Source organism: Ailuropoda melanoleuca, chromosome 12 (genome assembly GCF_002007445.2).
Source record: "Ailuropoda melanoleuca isolate Jingjing chromosome 12, ASM200744v2, whole genome shotgun sequence".
NCBI lineage: Eukaryota > Metazoa > Chordata > Mammalia > Carnivora > Ursidae > Ailuropoda > Ailuropoda melanoleuca.
The window spans coordinates 47,095,441-47,115,256 of NC_048229.1; positions in this window are offsets into that span (position 1 = coordinate 47,095,441).

The following is a 19,816-nucleotide window of genomic DNA, read 5'->3' on the forward strand; positions in this document are numbered from 1 at the left end:
CTCTCGACAATCCTCTGCGTCTCTGGGGCGGAGCACGCTCCCTCCCAGTTGTCCACAGATAACTACCCAAGTGGTTATTGTGACGTCACAGCCCCTGCAGAGCAAGCATAAAGGGAGTTGGGCTGAAGGTCCTGGTACTTCTTCCCAGAGACCCAGGAAAGGATTGATTTCTGCCAGATCCTGGATCAACACTGAACACAGGCATTGCTGTCGAATTGTTTCCTGTCCTTGTAAAGAAAAAAGACATTTCCTAAGGGACAAGCCTCTTTCCAACCACATTTCAGGGTCAGAAGGAGAAGAGGCCAGAATCAGCATATGGCTGCTTACCTCTGCAGGCTGTTGATTATTTTCATTAAAAATCACCATTGTGACCAGAGGAAGAAGTTCTCTTGGTGGCTCCCTCCCAGGGGCAAGGTGAAGACCTAGCTTTTATTGGAACTACCCCACACCTTCCAGTGAGAGTGGATAATGACAACGTGGAGTCAAGAAGAGCAACAAGCCTGTTCTAGTCCTGCACAATCACAATGATGGCTGGCATCTGTCTACTGCTTATCTCATGCAAAATAGTCATAAGCCTATGAGATAAGTCTTACTATTCCTGCTTTGCAAATACGGACGGACACTGAAGCTCAGAGAGGTAAGGTGATTTGTCCCAGGCCACACAGCTCGGAGGCAGTGGGTCAGGCCAATCTGACTCTGTCCTGTGAGTTCTTATCTGTGATGCTGAGAGTTGTTGGGTGTTTGAGTGGGCGAGTGACTCGGGCTCCCCACACCACAGTGAGTCATACTTGGCTATGGAAGGAGGGGGAGAGGAAGCAATGATGCTGACCAACGCCTGCAACATCTCCCCACAAACCCAGCACCACAAAACAGCAACTGAGGCTGAGAGGAGGAAGGGGCCAGTCCCCTCACTACTACCAATCACCCCCCCTTGACAACCCCTCTTGATCTCCTCAGCCCCGAGCCCCCACTGAGGCCTAACTCAGTAGTCACAGGAACCCCCCAGGAGAGCCCAGAAGGAACTTAATAAAGACTGAGAAGCAGACACTCTATCTAGACTCCCCCTCCGAAGGTGTGAAAACCCTTGGCTCTGACTCCATAAACAGTTAAATTAGCGCTTTTAACTCTGCAGATCTCTTCCCTGGCATGTTTTCATTTTCTTCTGAAATAACCCTGGGGCATTGTACATTTATTTATCCACTTTTCAGTTTGTATGTTATATTTCACACAAAAAAGGTAAGAGAATACATATCTTACAATTCAAGCAGGGCAGCTGGTATTCTTCCCTTTTTGCAGATGGGGAAACAGAGGCACAGAAGTTACATGATTTCACTGAACAGAGTTTCTACATCCAATTGTGCAGGTTTTTCACTGTATAAGGAACTTAGCAGAGAGGTAAATAGAGCTGAAATACAACCTATGCCAGATAACCAAGCTGTCCATGGGCCCAGCTACCTGGGAGAAGGGGTACCTTTTTCTGTTTTTTAGGAAAGATAAGTCTAGATGCAGCCTAGAGCCCAGGGTGGGAAGGTAGGTCAGCGGCATTGCTGGGAACAGAGGCCAGGTCTCCAGACTCTTGCAGTTGCCTTATCATACCCACCGTCCATGCCCTCTGTCCCTATCCACTTTCGGTTACCCTTGGTCTCTGCCTATAACTTTTCCACCTGCCTTCTAAATTCAATAGTCTTGGGGAGAGAAAGAAAAAAAAATAATGCCAAGGGAGGTCAAGTGGGAGTGAAAACAGAAATGTAATGGGCTTTAGAAAAGCATCAGTGGCTTATGTAGGCAGGGTAGAAAGGTTATGCATATGGAGGAAGATGGGATTCTCTCTTCCTGAGGCTCTTCGGCGGGGGGGGGAGTGCTGCTTGCTTCTCTTTATTGATGTCATTGGGTTCCTGACATCCTGCCAGGTGCAGCTAAAAGGACTTGCTTTAATGGATAATTTGGTGATTTCTTTTTACCTCCCTGTTTCCCTGGAAGAGGTTTATTCACTCCATCTGGGTGAAACTTCCTTGGGGTTCCTTCTCACCTCCCTGCTGCTTCCTTTAGACTAGAGCCTCCCTGGCCCTCATTTCCATTCCCTCCAGACTTCTGCCCCCAGACAGATGGCAGTGTCCCTGGATGGTGGGATTTCCTGTGGACTCAGAGCCTTTGGGATCTGGAAGTGGGAGGGCAGTACTTCCCTGGTGCGTTGGACAACGAAGGATGGTGTTTGCCTTCCTAGCTCAAGTTCATTTACATTTCACATCTAAGTATGTGTTCTTACTTCTGCATGCCCAGAATTCATCTCCCTGCCCAGCAGCACCCAGATTCCTCTGGGGAGTTTCTTCTCTCCCAGCATTTGCTGCCTTAGGGGGAGGCCTGTTCCAGGTCCCGGGTACACCATAGACCCTGCAGACAGAGCCTTTCTCTCCCCGCCCTGGTTTGCTGGGGATTGGCCAATGGAACAGGACTTCTTGGGAATTAGAGCAGAGGACACACAGAGAAGATGACTGGTGTCCTATGCAGGCTGTTCAGTTGTGAGAAAATTCTGTGCCCATCTCCTAGCATGTGTCACCCTCCTGTTTCCTGCCCTTCCCAAGTCCTCCGTTCCTCAGATTCCACAAGTGTCCTGAAATCTTCAGCAGATTCCCTCTGTTTTTGTTGCTCACAGCCAAGAACCCTGTCTTAGTCAGTTTGGGCTGCTATAACAAAATACCACAGACGGGGTGGCTTAAACAACAGACAGTTATTTCTCACAGTTCTGGAGGCTGGGAAGTCCAAGGTCAAGGTGCTGGCTGGTTCAGTTCTTGGTGAGAGTTCTCTTCCTGGCTCGCAGATGGCTGTCTACTTGTGGGCTCACATGATTTCTTCTTTGTGTGCATGTGCGGAGAGAGAGAGAGAGCTCTCTTGTCTCTTCCTCCTCTTCTAAGGGTGCTAACCCCATGCTGGGGGTTCCATTCCCACGATCTAATCTAAACCTAATTACCTCCAAAGACCGTACCTCCTAATACCATCCCATGGTGGGAGGGAGTTAGGGCTTCACCATAAGAATTTGGGGGTGCCACAAACATTCAGCTCAAAACAGACCAGGACTGATCCAACCCCAAATTTAGGGGCTCCGTATGTTATCGCAGCCCAGTAGTAAACAGTTTCTCTGCCATTTTACTGAAGACTTATTCTAAGGCAAGGAGGCTGTGAACACAGCTTGTAGACAGTGCAAGCATTTCTCCTGACCCTTGTGAAGGGAGTACCTCTTTCCCCCAAACTGGCTGCCTAAAGGCAGCACTTCTGTAACTCCCACCTTCTGGTTTCTTAAGACAGACACCCACACACTTGTATTAGCAGGAAGAACTCAGCAGTTGTAACAATGATAATAAGCTTAAGGAATCTTTATAAGGATTAAAACTCCAGTTCTCTTTGATCCTGTGGGGTCAAACCCCTGCCTGGGAATTTCCTGCGTGGCTGTGGGCAAGTTACTCAATCATCCATGGCCCCAGGTTCTTCCCGAAAATACGCAATAATAATACCTATATCTCAGGAATTTTGTGACAGTCAAATGAGATAATGAGCAGAATGTGCTTAGTATATTTCTTCCTGTGTAAGGGCTTCAATATGAACTCCTCTATGATTGTTACTATTATTAGATTAGTGTGTGTAGTTATAGAGTCTTTTCATTCTCCCATACTCACGAACTTTAATGATTCAGGAAGGTCCCTTTCCAGCCCTTTGGCCTTTCTTCCTGTGACTTTTGGTAGTTAAACATTCAAGTCTTTGCCCGTCCTTTGGGAATAATCTCCCACCCTTGCACTGAGTGTCTCATCTGTGCACCCAGCCTGGCCACACACACACACGGCTCCCCGTGTGAACCCATGTGCCTCTGGGTGCCCCACACTGGGTGCAGGGCGTGCTGACTTTCAGGGGCTGTTCTCTCAACCTCTCTCCTTTTGTGGAGAAAGTCCTGCCCCTTTAACCCCTTAGAGCTTCAGGCTTCTCTGTGCCTTCTTGGTTTTTTTCATTCACTCTTACTTAAAGTTCTCTAGCTGCCCGCTCCTGTAACCCGCCTCCTCCAGGAAATGTTCTCTGAGTAGCTGACAGCACAGTGATGATTCTCCCCAGAGATGCAGTCTACTCCACCTGCCAGGAGGAGAGGGAGGAAGCTCTCGGGCACCTTCCTGCTGCTGTAGGATCCTAATGCAAATTCATAAACTCCTAGAACTCAGAATCTCAAGGAACATCAACCAATCACCTACTTTTACTAAAGACAGATTCCTAGTATGGTTGGGATCATGTGGACATCACATGGTCACATGGCTGGAGCAAAAAGGGGACCTAGAATTGGGTCTTCCTTCTCCTGGTCAGAAGCATTGCTAGAGGAGTCGTTCTCTCCCCAAGAGAGCCCATTCTCCAAAAGCACACTCTTTTTCTCAGTGTGAGAGCAAGGGTCAGTCTCTTCAGTATGCAGTATGCAGCTGGAGCATTAACAGGATGATGGAGGGAACCCAGAAGAGGTTATGGGTGTGGCGGATAGGGGTGGGGAGTATTTCTTGACTTCTCCCCCACAACGCAGCCCTGCTCACTGGCTGCTAAAACCTGGCTCTGCCCTCTCCTTGCAGCATGGTGTGTGCCGTTCCCAGCATCCTGGACTTCTTTATGAGAGTTAAACTCCCATTGGCATCGCTGCTTCCATGATTATAATTGGCCTGAAGATTTTGAGCCTCAGTCTCTCTGTTTGATTTCTCTCTCAGTCTCACCACATGCTCAGGACTTAAATAATTGATTGTAAGCGTACAAATTCACAGTTTATAAATGCTATTAAAGAAGCCAAGCTTTTCTCGTCTCCCTGAGTGCAAGGAGAGTACTTATTCAGGACCCAGGACATTTCTTGCTGATTTTTCTCCACTTAGAGCGTTTACATACAGGTTGAACATTTTTCACGTGTTGGATTTTCATTCTTTTGTGAATTAAAGCAAGATGTTAACTTGGTTTGGAGTCTCTGGTGTGTATAAGGGCCACATTTTAAAGTGTTAACAGACTCTTTAATAAAAGATGAGAGAAAGCAAGTGGCAGTGAACCTTTTTTTTTTTCCAGTGAAGGAACTTGGAATTCTGAACATTTACATGTAAAATTCAGCTGCAGCATATCTGGATATAAATAATACATTGAAATTTTTATGTAGTTAAGCATTACAGGAGTCGGACAAGCTCTGTAAGGATTTGCATTTAATTCTGTTTTTAAAAAAATGTGTTAACTAAAAATAAACTAATTTCAGGCATAAAAAGTAACTAAGACAGTAGGAGAATTCGCAATAGAAAATGATCTGTTTAATTTAGTGCCTGTATCTTAAACCATTCATGGGATTAATTAACCATTCACAGGGAGAAGGTCACCCTAGGGGCGGGAGGAGGACGCTGCTCTGAATTACAAGCCAGGACATTGGTTTTGGCCTTCAGATATGTCCCAACTTCCTCCCCGCGGCCCCCCCCCCCCCCGCCCTTCTCGGAGCCAGCTCTCCTTTTGTTAAGCAACGCTGGAGAAATGTTCCTGCAGCCAGAGAGGCCACAGATGTGGGCAGAGACAGGAGGCGAGAGGAAAGGAAGAGAGCAGGAACATCTGGAAGCTCCACTCCCTTTACTCACCTTCACTTTGATGCATCATTGGGGGTTCTTCCTTCTTGGGGTAGGACACTTTTTTTTTTTTTAATTGTGTTACGTTGGTCACCTTACAGTACATCCTTAGTCTTTGATGCTGTGTTCCATGATTCATACTCCTGAGCAGGTATCCAACAACCTCTTGGTGACCGTGTTTGCCTGCTTGGGCTGCCGTAGCAAATGCCACAGACTGGGTGCTTAAACCACACACATTTGATTTCTCACAATCCTGGATGCTGTAAGTCCCGAGATCAGGGTGTTAGCAGGTGGATTTCTCCTGAGGCCTCCTGCGTGGCTTGCAGATGGCCGTCTTCTCACCACGTCCTCACTTGGCCTTTCCTCTGTGAGCACACATTCCAGTGCCTCTTCCTCTTCTTAAAAAGATATGAATTATACCGGATTAGGGCCCCATCTATGACCTTATTTAAATTTAGTGACCTCTGTAAAGGCCCTCTCTCCAAATACAGCCACATTAGGGGTCAGGGCTTCAACACATGAATTTTGCAGAGACACCGTTCAATCCATTGCAGTTGGGGCGCCTGGGTGGCGCAGTCATTAAGCGTCTGCCTTCGGCTCAGGGCTTGATCCCAGGGTCCTGGGATCGAGCCCCACATCGGGCTCCTCCGCTATGAGCCTGCTTCTTCCTCTCCCACTCCCCCTGCTTGTGTTCCCTCTCTTGCTGGCTGTCTCTGTCTCTGTCAAATAAATAAAATCTTTAAAAAAAAAAAAATCCATTGTAGTCATCATGGTCCTATAGGTGCTGAGTGTTTATGTGTGGAGGAGGGGGGAGTGGTCCTCAGAAATGTGTCTTGAATCCATCCTCTCTTTTCATCCCCCGTGTGGCCTGAGTGAGTATATTATACAACCTTTCAGGTCTTGGTTTCTTCCCGTAATAAAAGGTGAAATTGCAAAGTGATAATTCTGGGATTCTAACTGACTCTTTGGACTAATACTCACTAGACAAGTACATTCCTAGGGTTTAGACCTAGCTTCGTTCCCAGTTATTCTCTAAGCTTACCCAATAATAGATGTATACTCCAGGCCTTATGTTGGGTACCAGAGACATACAGCTGACCATAACACAGCCCCTGTCATAAGGAGCCCCCCCACAGGTAAAGCAAGGGCTGCTATACATGTAAGTGCTGGGTTAGAGGAGAGTAAGTACCCCCTTCTTAGTAAGATGGGGGTAGCACTCACTCCATGCCATTCCCTGCGCCAAGTGCCCTGTTAGCTTGGCACAGAGACCAACCATACCCTGTGCTCCAGATACGAACAGTTGTCACTATGGGGTAGGTACTCTTTTTTATGGAGGTAAATTTTGTATAATATGACATTCACTATTTCAAGCATTTTTTTTGGTGCAAAAGGTGATTTTATTAAAGTACAGGGACAGGCAGAAAGAGCTGCACTGTAGTCGTAAGGAGAGGCCCATTATACATTTTCACGTTGGGAGGGGGTTAGGGATAGTGTAAGTCTCTAAGGAATTTGGAAGCAAGGTTTCCAGGACCTTGAGGGGGCTAGCTATTGTTGGGAAAAGGTCATTGATTACTGTCTAATAACACCTTAGTCATGAGACCCTTTTAAAGAATATTAGTGGGTCATATGCTTGGGGGATGACTGCCAACATATATCTTGGGGGTCAGACATAAAGGAAGTTTCCAAAGGAAGGTGTTTAGCTTCTAATATTCACAAAATTGTGCAACCATCGCCACTATCAAGTTCCAAACATTTTTATCACCCAAAAGCAAACTCTGTCACTCCCTATTCCTCCCACCGTCAGCCCCTGGCAAACAGTAATTAATCTCTGCTTTCTTTATGAAATTGCCCATTCTGAATATTTCATATAAATGCAATCGTACAATATGTGGCTTTTAATGTCTGACTTCTTTCACTTAGCATAATGTTTTTAAAGATCATCCATGTTGTAGCATATATCTATACTTTAGTTATTCTTTATGCCTGAATAATATTCCATTTGGTGATATACCATATTTTGGTTATCTATTCATCAGTTGATGGACATCTAAGTTGTTCCCACTTTTTGGCTGTTGTGAATGATGCTGCTATGAATGTTCGTGTACGAGTTTTTGTTGAAAGTGTATTTTTAATTCTCTCGGATTTATGCCTAGGAGTGGAATTTCTGGGTCATACAATAACTCCGTGTTTAATGTTTTGAAGAACCACTACTTTTATTCTCACTTAACAGGTAAGGAAGTTGTAGAGCTAGGAATCCCACCCAGGACCTCTCATTCCAGAGTCCATGCACCAACCCCCTCATGACACTCCCTTAGAGGTAATGTTGGAGCTGGCTTCTGAAGGGCCAGAAGTTATCTTGGTTGATGGGTGCTGGAAGGGTGTTCTGGGCACGTGTGTTAAGTCCTAGACATATAAGAGAGCTTTTTGCATTTATGCAGGGAAAGGTCATTGAGGACATCTACCTTTTCATTTTTGTGGGATGAATTGCCAAGGGAGAAGTGGAAGGAGCCAAACCCCCAAGGGTCTTACGTACCTTGCTCAGAAGTTGAGTGCAGAAAGATCTTAAACAAAAAATAAGTATGAAAAATATATGCATGTAAAACAAAAATGAAACCGACAACTCAAATGAAAAGGCAAACACACTGAGAAAAAATATTTGCAAGCCATACAATATTGGGTTAATAGCTTTGTTATATAAAGAACTCCTAAAACTGATTATGAAAACATTTAAACTGAGCTAGATAAATGGGCAAAGGACATGAACAGATGATTCACAAAATAAGAAATGCAAAGCAGTAAACAAACATATGGAAAAATGTGCAATTTCCAGTATAATCAAAGACATGCAAATTTAAACAACAGTAAGAGAACCATTCTTTGCCTATCAGATTAGTAAATGTTTGTCAAAATGATAATAGCTGATTCTGGCAAGAGTGAGCTATAAGAGGAATTCCTACACATATGTGTGTTCAAATCCTGGACCAAATGCTTCTTTCCCTTTCCCTCTAATTCTGTCATTCCAGTTCTGACAATCAGTTCTCTCCGAAGCTGCATTTATATATTGTTTGCAATAAAGGAAAAATTCAAAACAAGAAGGCAGAGGGTACAGGTGACCAAAGTTTAGAACATCACTTCCATGTGGATACCAGAAACATTGCTCCAGCCCTGACTTCTTTTTGGAGTTCCAGAACTACCCCAAGTTGAACACTTTATTTTCTTCAAATCTGGTCTGTCACATCTGTTTTCATCTTTCATTAATGGTATCGTGGGCTAAGTTGTAATCCAAGCTAAAATCTTGGAAATTACCCTTTCCTCCTTGCCGTGGTCTAAATATTTGTGTCCCCCACTCCCCCACATTCATATGCTGAAATCCTAACTCCCACAGATGATGGTATTAGGAGGTAAGGCCTTTGGAAAGTGTTTAAATCATAGGTGTGGAGGCCTCATGAATGGGATTAGGGCCTAATGAAACAGACCCCACAGAGATCCCTAGCCCTCTCCACCATGTGAGGACAGGGTGAGAGGCTTTGTTTATGAGCCAGAATGTGGGTCCTTACCAAACACCAAATCTGGTGGTGCATCCATCCTGGGCTTCCAGCCTCTGGAACTGTAAGGAAGAAATTCTGCTGCTTATAAGCCACTGGTCCGCAGTATTCTCTTATAGGAGCTTCAAAGGGCGAAAACAGCTCTCCTCCCCTTCATTTAATCTATTTACCTCAAGTTTTGTCAATGACACATCAGGAAGCTTCTTTGTGGGGTTTTTTTTCATTATTTTATTTATTTTATTTATTTTATTTAAAAAAAAAATTTTTTTTTTATTTATTTGACAGAGATAGAGACAGCCAGTGAGAGAGGGAACACAAGCAGGGGGAGTGGGAGAGAAAGAAGCAGGCTCACAGCAGAGGAGCCTGATGTGGGGCTCGATCCCACAACGCCGGGATCACGCCCTGAGCCGAAGGCAGACGCTTAACCGCTGTGCCACCCAGGCGCCCCTTATTTATTTTAATTCCAGTATAGTTAACATTCAGTGTTCTATTAGTTTCAGGTATACAATATAGAAGCTTCTTGAATCCATTCTCTCATCTTCTTCCTAGTTGTCATTGCCTTAAACCACCCCTGATATTTTGACTCTGAATTGTTACCAGTCTCCTATCACAGGCCATTCACCTGGGGGGATGCTGACTAAGAGAGGAGGGCCATGTTGAGGAGAGAGAGATGAGCGAGGCTCCAACAGTGTCTCTGAGTTTTATTTTTTAGAAGACCTGAAGCAAATATACCAAAAGGTTAAGGTTTATTGACTCTGGTATGGACAAGATGTCCATTACATTCTCCATGTTTTTCTCTGTATCTTGAATATTTAATAATAAAAATGTTTCAGGTCTCCTGTTTCATCTCCTTTCTGGAAGTTCTCCCACATTCCTATCCTTCCTTCACAGTTCCACTAAATATTTTAGGAACAAGAAAATCTAATTTTGTCCTTCTCTATTTGAAAACCTCCTCCATTACATTAATTTCCCATTCCTTACAGAATAAAATCTGAAATTATTACCTTGACACAAGAGGCCCTCCACACCCTATACCTAAGCCATGCTGAACTTTATAGGTCCCCGAAACCTAACCCAAATGATTCTGGACTCTACTCATACCTCTGCACATGCCCTGCCTCACAGGTCCACCTCCATCTCCCCATCTGGTAGATCAACTACTTTTCGAAGCCAAGATCCAACATTGGTTCCAGAGGAAAGCTTCCTCTAAACGTTCTCCAAGCAGAAGTTGGTCATTCTTTCGCAAAAAAATGTTCTTCATGACATTTATCACTGCTCTTACCACATTGTTCTGAAATCTTTTTTTTGCCCTTACTTCTAACAGACCACAGGCTCCTCAGGGAGAAGGCTAGTGTCCTTTTCGTCTCCACAGGTTCCAGGCTGAGTGCAGTGCCAAGAACATCAGGACCCCTTCTAGTGCTGTTAAAATGGAAGAATGAGGATAAGGAGAGAGCCAACACACTGGATCATGAGACCTTTCCCTCTAAAAAGGAAATTTGAGAAAGTGAGGACAAAGTGTGTGTAAGAGATGCAGTCTGGATAACACAGAGAGTCAGTAATCAGAGACTACTGTTGGAAGAGAATCTCATCCAGGGAAAGAAGGCAGGATGGAAATCAAATGTTTGAATCAATCTGTGAGGACAGACTCCCACTCTGGACTAACCAGTCATGCCACTGGCCCTCAGTAATATAATGAATACCATGGCTTACAGCCCAGATCTGCAGTTTAGGATTGAGACATTCATTCCCCCAGCTGTTGGGAGTGTGACAGCCATTGGCTCTCAGTTGACTCAATCTCTGGGAATTGCCCCCAGCCAAAGAAAGCCCTCCTCTAAGTTCATGCCCTTTCCTAAGGGCATCCTCCATCCAATGACTGGTCAATGAGGGAGTATAAATGTCCAGCCCACTTACCTCGAGATTGGACAACACTAAGGGGCCCTCCCAGCACCAAAGCTCCCTCCAGCTGAGGGCTTTTTTGGTATTCAGAACCGAATTCAACTTCTTCCCTTACTCATTCCCTCTTCCTTCACTCCCAAACAGGTATCAATTTCTAAGTCACCATCTAATAAATACATTTCCAGCATGCAAATCTCCATCTCAGGGTCTATTTCACTGAGAAATGACCTAGGACAAATCTTCCCAGGCTTATATTTCCATCGCAATGTTTTCACTAGATTGGAAGATACTTCCTTGGACACAGCTGCCAAGATCAACTCCTCAGATTCTGTTAGTGGCCCAAGAACACTGCCAAATGGTCACAACCCCCAGATATGATCTGATTGATTTTGTTGGTTAAGATTGATAAGGTGTCACTTATTTGAGTCATATTTTATTTTGTCATATAAAAATCTGAAATTAGAATAGATTTGGTGGAAACTAGGAGCCAACAGAAAACATTAACATGTTTGTCTCCTCTATTAGTTAACTTTTAAAGGAAAACTTAAAAACCTTACAGGAAAATTTTCCTTTAAAGGAAAGTTGGCTATGGCTGGACATGTTTTTGTTCTAGTTAGCTGAGCTAGAGGGATGAGAGTCTGTTTACCCCAGATTAGTGAAAGTCACTGAGGACAAGGCTGTGGTTTGGGAAAGGGGACCAAAGTATGTTTGAGATTTTTATTTTTTTATTATAATCATATTTTTTATTATATTATATTAGTCACCATACAGTACATCCCTGGTTTTTGAAAGTTCCATGATTCATTAGTTGCATATAACACCCAGTGCACCATGCAATACGTGCCCTCCTTACTACCCATCACCAGCCTATCCCATTCCCCCACCCCTCTCCCCTCTGAAGCCCTCAGTTTGTTTCTCAGAGTCCATATGTTTGAGATTTTTAATATGTGGACCAGGATGCCAACTGTTTATCTGAAATAGCAAATGAGAAGTTCGTCAGATCCAACCATTGTGGTGTATGCCCCTGAATGTTCCATCCCAACAATGCTTTTCCCTTGTTTTGAGGTTGTGGATGGTTATGGGGGAGGGCACTGGAAGGCAGGTAGAGTCTGTGGGAGAGTTCCTGTTAGAAGGACAGACCCCTCCCTCCTTCCTTCTCATCACTTTTTCTTTAGCATTAACGTGACTTCCTTTGTCTCTAATCCTTCCTGGGACTTGTTTCTCACTTTCGACCCTCGGCTCCAGCGGGTCCTTTCTCATATAGCTTCTGCCTCTTCGTCTACACGCCTATTCATGTTGTGGCAAATTTTCTCCAAATGCCTCTATTCATTGTTTCATAGCATTGTTTTTTAATACTTGTGAATTCATTTGGCAGGCAGACATTGCAATTATGGACAAGATTGAGTATTAGGAGACATCCTCCCCCTTCCCACCTCCCCGGGAGCAACTGAATAGCACACCACGCATTAAATCAAATGAGCAGGCATTAGCATCAGTTGTAAACAATTTACACTGCAGAACTCCTGCCATCTTGCCAAATGCCCTAAGAATTAGATGTGGATTCCAACGCACCTTGCTAATTAATTCAGAACAAGATATCCCAAAAAGCTGTACTCTTTTCATACTGGTAGAGAGTAACACAGACATTTAAAAATGCTTGGAATATCCACCCTGTTATTTTTAGCTTAAGAAGATTTCTTTGCCAAAGCCTGATTCCAAAATTTCATCGCTTTCTGAGAAAAATAGTGTGCATGGAAGCATGTGGCTATTACTGCTGTCTCATTCATTTTTGAAACCCCATCACCTAGCATAGTTCTGGGCATACTGTAAACACTCAGTTGTTATGATATTGAATTAAATCATAGAGTTCTCCTCTAGTGCAGTACTCAATTCAGGAATTCACAGGGATAACCGAGATAAATTCCAGTACATTTCCGAGTGTTTGTCAATTTAGGCTGCTATACAGAATACCATAGACTGGGTGGCTTGTAAAAAACAGAAATGTATTTCTTATCATTATGGAGGCTGAAAGTCCCAGATCAGGGACACAGTCTGGTTCTGGTGAGAGCTCTCTTCTGGGTTGCAGGCTGCTAACTCTTCACTGTATCCTCATGTGATGGACAACAGAGGGGGGAAGCAAGCCCTCCGGCAACTCTTACAAGGACGCCAATCTCATCATGAGGGTTCCACACCAATGATGTCGTCTAATCCTGATTTCCTCCCAAAGGCCCCACTTCTTAACCATCTCATTGAGCGTGGGGGGTTCAATAAATAAACTTTGAGAGGAACACAAACATTCAGTTTACAGCACCTAGTGATGCCCATTCTATGTGATTTTGTAATCAACTTTCTAAGGATGGAGTTTGTCCCAGGTTAGTAGGTAGGCGGACCGAGGAACAGGATTTACTTTAATGCTGTTTGATTCCCAAGTTCACTAGTTCTTCTCTCACTACTAAGGACTACCCTTAGCAATTTCGTTTGGTCTCAGGTGCACATGTGTTTTTGCCTTTTGAAACACTTCTCCCTGCATTCAGAACCTCAGACACCCAGTGCTTTCACACCCTCCCTGGACTGCAATGGGAACGGGAAAAGGGATATGACCAATAGATTCCAATTAAGATGATACTTCCATCAAGGTCTTCGCATGTATATTTAAGTCATTGAAATAAGTTCACTCAACAGCCTAAGTGTCACTCCCCATCTTAAAATCTCCCAACTGACCTCCCATTGAATATGGAATACAATTCAACGTCTACACCACGGCCTACAAGGGTCTACGTGATCTAGTCTCTGCCAGCCTTCCTGGCTCCATCTCATTCGCTGTCTTCTTGATTACTAAATTCTTTGGTTTCCTGAACACACTGGACTTACTCACAACCAGGAGCCTCACATTCACCATTCCCTCTGCCTGGAATGCTTTTCCCTTGAATATTTTCCATGGCTGCCTCCTTCCCATTTTTCAGGTCTCCTTTGAGAAGCCTTCCTTTATTACCTAATCCAAAGCTGCCTGCCATTCCCAGTCATTCTCTATTCCCTGATCCTCTTTTCATTTATTTATAACACTTACCTTCTTTTATTTGTGTGCTGCCTGTCACTCCCGCTAGGATAGAGAACTCTCTGCGGGGACTTTGTCTTCCCTCTTCAATGCTGGTACCTCCCATGCCCACAACACTTCTGGCATAGGAAGGGCTCATTAAGTATCTGTAAAACGAATGAATGTTTTCAAAGGTGAAGTTCAGATCTTTGTAGAAACAGGAAAGGGGGAGGGATTTGGAAGTCAGAGAACATCTCTGAAGGCAGTTTACCTCTCCCTCATCTATAGATGTGCAGACCCTTTCTTAGCTCTGGTGCTAGACCCCTTGCTGACCTGGAGCTGTGGTTGGAATCTGAGAGCTGATAAAGGTGTGTGGTTGCTCCCTGCAAGGCATTTGGGGGCTTCTCGGGGGTGATGGTGTACAACACCAGCGACAGCATTGGACTCTAGAACCCATTGTGTTCATGTGAAGCAATGAACTAAATTTCATGGAAGAGGTAAAGCTTGAAAAAGCAGGAAGCATACTTGTTGTTGCTGTTGAGCAAACAAATTGCTTGTGAACATCGTGTCCTTTCTTTTGTGAGGCTCTCAGCGCTGCATAATAGGATTTCTTGCCAGCTGTTACCTACTCACACCAGAGGTAGGAGTGGCAGATGCTTACGGAGAGAGGGGTTATTTTAGTGACTGAATGGATTGACTAATTACTCTGCAACCACTTTAATGAAATAAGTTCTTGCGTTAAATGACACACACCTGCACTTAAAAGCTGGTTTAAAACTTCCTTTACTTGCTTTGGTATGGCTAGTTTTTCAACGTAACTGAGTAGTTTCACTGTCTGTGGTTCTGAAACAATTTTTCTTATAGCAGGCGACTGAGAAGAAATAATGTTTCTGCCATCTTCCATTTTGTTGCTACAGAGAGATTTATGGGTTTGGAAACTCTTTTCACACATATCTTAGTTTTCTTCCTGAGAGTTTTGTAAACTTTGTAAGGAAGGTGGTTCCCTCTTTCCACATTTTATAGACTGGGAATCCTTGGCTCAAATCTAAAAAGCTCTACTTTAGGGAAAAAAAAAAGCTTTACTTTTATTGGAATTTCTTTCATTTGGCAGATGTGTCTCAAAACAAATACTTGTTGTACATATGTAAAAAAAAGTTGTGGAATTTTCAGAAAGGTAAACAAAGAGGAAAATGAAAATACGTATGGTCCCACACCCAGAGAGAACTGTCAACATTTCGATAACTATTCTTTGATAAAGATATATAAACACAGGGAGAGAAGACACATGATCTAATATTGTGTATACTGTTTTACAACCGTATTTTTCACTGAGGGTTATTAGATACTTTTTCTTTGTTAGTAAATGTGTTTGCACAGCTTTTCAAATAGGTGAATAGTATATAATTGTGGGTTTGTACCATAATTTATAACCAATTTATAACCAATTGGCACATTCAGATAATTTCTACTGTCTGATTATAAGCAATATTGTAAAAAAAAAAATTCTTGTAGCTAAGTGTTTATGTATATTCTTATTTATTTCTTCAAGGAAACTTCTGAAACTGAAATTTCTGGGTCACACAATTTAAGGTCTTTTGATCCAATAGTCCAATTTGTACAACCATTGGCACCTCATTTTCCTCAATACTCGTATACTCTGAGCATGCTATTTAAAAATATATGTTTTTAAATTTATGGGTGGAAATGGCATCTTGCTATTCTAATTTGTCTTTCTAATATTACTGGTGAGATTAGATACTTTCAAAATATCTTAGGCTGTTTGAATCTTTCTTTCCTTAACTTCCTTCTCATAATCTTGGCCTACTTTCCTGTTTGAGAGTTTTGAAATCTAGGCCTTCTGATTCTAAATTCAATGCTCTTTCTTTGGACTAAAGTTACAGCTGTTAAGAAAATATTTACGTGTCCAGCTCTTGTCCTTAGGTGGTAAAGCGGTTCTTGCCCTCCAGGCCCTTCTCCCTCAGTGCCGTTCTGATTCCAGGCTGATGACTCACTGGGGTCTGTGTTGCTTTATTACTTATACATTATCTCATTCAATTCTTTTTTTTTTTTAAAGATTTTATTTATTTATTTTTGAAAGAGAGACAGACACATGAGTGCGGGAGAGGGGCAGAGAGAGAAGCAGACTCCCTGCTGAGCAGGGAGCCCAATCGGGGACTTGATCCCGTGGGATCCTAACCTGAGCTGAAGGCAGATGCTTAACTGACTGAGCCACCCAGGCACCTTTATCTCATTCAATCCTGACAAGTGTCCTGAGAGACAGATGGGGCAAACGATGGTGTCTAGAACCACGATGAAACTGAGGCACATTGAAGCTAGTGGACTTAACCAAGATCACAAACTAGTACCTGAGTCAAGGTAAATCTTGAACCAGGATCTCTTAGGAATCTAGTGGGGAAGTGATCCGATAAGCTAATCACACTAATGCTTAATGACTATTATAATATATTATCTTTTCCAGACTTATTTGCATTTAAATAGAGAGGAACATGAAGCAGTCACTAGTTCATGTGCCCTGTCAAGCCTGGGGGAGAACTGTGTTGGAGCTTGCCCAGCGCTGAAGTCACACTATGTAGATATCCACCTGCTTCATCTATGCGTGGTCCTGGCTCTTCCGTCTCAATGTGGGTTGACTTGAAACACCACCAGTGACAATCTGAATATATATGATACAATACAATACCCCAAACATAAAGAAAATAGAGACTGTTTCTCTCTCCCTCTCTCCCTCTCCCTCTCTCTCTGTCTTTTCCACTCCTTCCCTCCCTCTCTGTTCCCTCATTTTATAACTGTCTTCTTTGAGCAGAAAACTGTTTTTCCGTTTTCTTCACAACATTACTCAGAGCCTCTTTTCCTTTTCTTTTGAAGCTAGTGAGCAACTAAATGCCTCTCAGAAATGGTCTCTAAGCACCCAGAAGAACAATAACCAGTAAGCTAGAAAGTCATAGAACACTGAGCAGCAGGGACAGCTCCCCTCTGCTGACCCCCTGTCTGAGGCATGCAGGTTTCAGTTTGTCCCAGCTTCCTTAGCCCACTGGTATGAAGTGGTAGCCCCACCATGGGCCCTCAGTGGACACCGTGCTTCATCAGAGTGGGTGGGGATGTCTCTGAACACCACCCCTCTAGTAGGTTCGTGGTGTGATGACATTTCACATTGTGCAAAACCACAAAGGCTTATCAAGATCTCTCGGGGGTCTGTTCTTCCCTCACTTTGGTGGCTGGCCTTCCACTGCCATATCTGCCTTTGTTTTCTCCTTGACAGATTTCACCATAATGACTTTCAACATTTTATGAGAGGAGGCTTTGGAATATTTTTGAGTAATACTTTTTTGTAAAATTTTTGGTAATATTTTGCTGGTATTCTTTTAATAATAATCGAAGAGAATTTGTTTTTCGGTGACTTAGTGCCTTGTCTATATTTTCTTTGCTTATCTCTATACCATCCTTAGAAGAATTTTCTAAAGGTCTTTGTTGGTATTTTAAGTTTTGTGGAATTAATACACCACACTTAATACCTCTAAGTAGACTGGTAGAGCACAGCATTATGAATTTTTTCTTCTTACAAAGATGTGAAGATTGACACAATTTATAGTCAACTCTATAAACTGGCTGGTGATTACAGAAAGGAAGGAGATCGCAGATTCATACTTTGATTAAAACAGTTAAATTTTTTAGTCAGTGGTGGATTAACCATGGTCAAGATAAGGAAAGGCTGGGAATGATCTTATATCTCCAGGGGAAAATAATCAGGCAGCAGATAATTACTACTCGTTGATACCTCCCACTGATGTGTGTGGGTGTGTGCACATGCGCGTAAGTGCGTATAGCAATAGGGAGGTCCTACTCTCTCTATGAGCTGAGATCCATCCTAACTCATCCTGGACCTTTTCATGGTCCACAGGTTTCTTCTCCATCAAATGGTGATAATAACCCCTGACTTATAAACCCAATAGGGTGGAATCCAAGTTTAAAATGGAAGGAGTTTGAGAATACAAGGCTATGCAAATGCAAAGGATTTTGATTTTCTGCTGTTTATTGGAGCAAAGGGGCTCACGTAGGGATCCAGAGCGCATGGTTGGCCGGTCCACCGGCGCTGGATAACTAAGACATCAGGATGTGTAGCTGGGAGGCCCCACGCTGAAGTGCTTATATCTTTGAAGAAAACATTTCAGAAGCTAGAATGACAGATGCCTGAGAATCAATTTTTTGAAACACAACCTTTTTCAAGTAGGAAAGGAGCCCACACAATTTGTTTCGGAGAAAGACATGTCCCAGCCACAAGAGTCAGCTCTGAGAGTGTCTTGGGCGGTTTCACGTCTGCGCACATGGGTGGCAGAGCTGTCCAGATGAGCAGAAAGGGCACTAGGCTCATGGCAGGCAGCTGTTCCTGCTGGAGCCAGAACTACACTTTCCTCTCATTTTGTCAGAAACAAAGTGTTATTTTGGTAACTCTTTATTTTCCACACTGCATCTTCCCATGTAATTATTGAATACAATTAGACAGTCCATGCTGCATAATTAATTACTCAGCTATCTGTGTCTCTGAAAGATATGAAAAGAAATGATCATGCAAGTCCACAGTGAAAAGCCTCCATCCAAAGAATGAGACTGGGCTTTCTCTCTACCTGACAATGTGTCCGAATCAGAAAAAATAAAATTTAAACATTTGGGGTTTTCCTCCATCTGCTCTACTCATGAACAAAATTTTGGACGAGTAAGCAGAACAAACTGGCTTAGTTGACTTTTCTTTGTCATCTTAAGCTATGGCCTCCGATTCTGGTTTGTGTAGACATCTAAATAAAACTTCTGTATGGCATGAAAAAAAGGAGTGATAGATCAAAACCCAAAGATGATCCATACATCCAACTTAACTAATACGCAGGGTAGCTGAAAGGTCCTGCTATCTCTACATCAAACTCATTTTTCTTGCACAGAGAAGAAAAGAATAGCAAGGCATATGAAAGTAGAGAAAGAGCTTTGCTCTTTGTACGCATCTATATTAACCAGGATCCTTTTGATTGCAAGTGACAGAAACCCGATTTCCGCCAGCCGACGCAAAGAAGGGATTTTTGTAATGTGTTACTGGAGCATCTCAGAGAATAAGACGCTGCAGGGATGCAGGAAGCTCAGCCTGTAACTGAGGACTTGGTACCAAGACTTTGTCTTCCTCTATCCATCTCTCTGTTTTTCTCTCTGTCTTGGTTTTATTCTTCTGTGTATCAGAAAAGTTTCCTCTATTTGGCTGTGATCATGCTACTGGAAACTCTGGGATCACGTCTCTGAAACGTCTATCCATGGAAAAAGGGAGTCTTTCATGTTACCTCCGCTACGGAAAAACAACAGTGAAGTCCTCTGATTGACCTAGATTGGGTCAAGTACTTTTCCCTAGACCAGTTTCTGGCTTGAGTAGGTTAAGGCACTAAGACTGGCCAGAGTCTGAGTCGTATACCCAACCCTGTGCAAGAAGCAGGCTTTATAACCAGAAGGTGGGGGCTGGGAAGGGAGAGAGCATGCTGGGGACATACAACAAGAGCTCCCAAATATGCGTTTGTGCAAACTAGGAGAGCATCTTCAGGGGCCAAGGTAATAACTCAAAGTATACACTTTGTGTACAATCTTAGGATTCAGTTTTCTAATGGGACTTGTACTTTCCCTTATGACCTGGACCCTGGTGAGGCCACATAGGAATGCATAAGTGTTTCAGGCAGAATTATTTT